The 2500-nt window shown below is 46.8% G+C and overlaps 1 pseudogene across 1 annotated transcript in view; it reads right to left on the bottom strand.

The window, feature by feature from the left end:
- LOC308172375 (traf2 and NCK-interacting protein kinase-like) overlaps positions 1 to 2500 on the bottom strand; it is a 32802-nt pseudogene that overhangs the window by 26120 nt on the left and 4182 nt on the right. The window contains exon 2 of the transcript in view: positions 1028 to 1095. The product of the transcript in view is annotated as a traf2 and NCK-interacting protein kinase-like (transcript). The remainder of the gene's footprint in view (positions 1 to 1027; positions 1096 to 2500) is intronic.

Genomic DNA, 2500 nt, shown 5'->3' on the forward strand with positions numbered 1-2500 from the left:
TAAAAAGAGACTGAAATAATGACCACCTTGGCCGTTTTCACAACTACCACCTACGCCCTCTCTACCTTGGCCTATCTGACCATCAGTGCGTGACACAAAACAACACAGAGTGAGAGAAGCTTCTATGCAATTATGAAGGGTTTGTTTCTCCCACATGGAAGACGCGAATGGCTCTCGTCCAATCAAATCACTCAGTCCCTTTATGACAGCGAACCCGGTGTGCGCTCCGGCGATTTTTTTACGAACGCAGCCTTGAGTTTTACATAATCTTAAACACTCTAAAATCTCAATTCTAAATCACCTCTGGCACATGCACTTTGAGCTGCAACGTTGCATGAAAAGCGCTATACAAATAAAGTTATCATTATTATTATTACATTCAAACTCCCTCTGAAGATGTGGACAGGGTTCCTGAATGACCACAAGGACGTCAGGGGGAATGGTCATACTCTAGTCTACATGGACCAATCTATAGCCGGAATACATGAAAGAGGAGCTAATGAAAGGACCGTCCAAACATGGACCCTCTGCAATACCAGAGATAAAACAGTTGGTGGAGTGACTGTGTGTCCTAAGCTGTGTTGTATGTGGATGTAGCCTGTAAATGTTGTACTGTTATGTTTTGATTATATTCCCAAGATAAAGAAGGAACGTCAGGACAGACACTTATTTTGTTTGATATTGTAACTGTACATTTTTCATGTGTACTGATTTGAAATAAACAATTGATTACAAAAGAAGGAAGTCAAGGGAGAGAGGCGTGCGTCTTTACTGAAGCAGTTGAACAGAGTGACACACCTCTCCTCAGATAACTCAGAGCCCTGTGGCTCTCCTCTTCCTTATCTGCACCCAAACCCTCCCCCTCCCCTCCCCCCCCCTCCCCCAGGTCACCGTGAGGTCACACAACAGAGCCAGCCTTGGCTGTGATTGGCCAATGTGACAGAATGTCAGAATGTCTGGGTGGGAAACATTTCTGGGTGCAACTCCTGTGATTGGTTAGGGTTGTGTAGGAGGGGGCGTGGCTTACCTTGTACACCTGCCCGTAGGTGCCGTTTCCCACCAACTCCACCAGCTCAAAATATGCCAGCTGGGGTCCTGGGGGAGGGGGGAGACGGGAGGGGGGAGAGGACAGGAGGAAGGGAAGTTAGTCAGGTGCTCAGTATTTCAGAGGAAATTGAAGAATACACTCTTTACTCAAGAATTCAGATCCTGTGGAATCTTGTCACACAGATACACACGCGCACTTGCACGCAAAGCACACACACACTCGCACGCGAGCACACACACACACACACACACACACACACACACACACACACAACCACACAGTACCGGACAAAAGGAAGACCATATAGGGGACATCCCTCTCTCTATCTCTGGCCCCAAAACACAGAGCTTTTATATGTGTGTGTGTGTGTGTGTGGTGTGTGTGTGTGTGTGTGTGTGTGCGTGTGTGTGTGAGAGAGAGAGAGAGAGAGGAGAGAGAGAGAGAGAGAGAGAGAGAGAGAGAGAGAGAGAGAGGTAGGGCGTAGGGAATATTAGAGTTGAAATCTGTCGCAGGCTCCCAAAGGGGATTTGCTAAAACCGATGTTCCTTTTTACTCAAGGTCGACCAGACCCTGGTCTAATCCTAGAACACTGCTCCAGAGACCCACACACACACACACTCTCTCCTCACGTGTGTGTGCGTGTGTGTGTCTATGTGTGTGTGTCCGTGCGTGTATGTGAGTGTGTCTGTGTGTCCGCGTGCGTGTGTGTGTGTGTGTGTGTGTATGTGTGTGTGTGTGTGTGTCCGCATGCGTGTGTGTGTGTGTGTGAGTGTATGTGGGTCCGAGTGAGTGTGTGAGTGTATGTGAGTGCGTGTGTGTGTGTGTGTGTGTGTGAGTGCGTGTGAGTGAGGTGTGTGTGTGTGTGTGTGTGTGTGTGTGTGCCAACTATAAGGTATCCCTCCTACATCTTCGACGTCAAGGTGACAGCGCGGAGGACCATGTTGGAAACACCTTGTGTGACTTCAGTGTGTTATTACCGTAATGATTCTAAATGGGGTTGCACCCACATAGTAGGATATCCAATTCAATAATCCACTCTGAAACCCCTGAGGCAGTTCTGGTAGATGGTGAGAGGATCTGATAGATGTAAGTCACAGACTCCTGGCCTCCCAGAGAGCTAACAGGGGGGCTAGTCTATAGCTTAGCCTTCTAGATCTTTCTTTCTTTATCATCTATCCTTTTTCTTTTTTTAGCCTTCTAGACAGATAGAATTAGAACACACACCTAACTTAATTAGGGTCTCTCTGATTGTGACATGTGTGACACGGTCAGGTGAAAAGGTTCCGGATGTCAGCAATTCTCAAGTCGCGCAAATGACCAAAAAACCCATCTTTTTCGTTTTCCGTTTTTTTTATATTACGAAAGTGTCGAGGAGCCCACTCGATAGAACAGTTTTAGGATCACTACAGTAAATACTTATTTGTGAATTGGATTCACTGTATCGTCTGCTAT

This window comes from Nansenia antarctica, assembly GCF_963989245.1.
Source record: "Nansenia antarctica genome assembly, chromosome: 17".
Lineage (NCBI taxonomy): Eukaryota > Metazoa > Chordata > Actinopteri > Argentiniformes > Microstomatidae > Nansenia > Nansenia antarctica.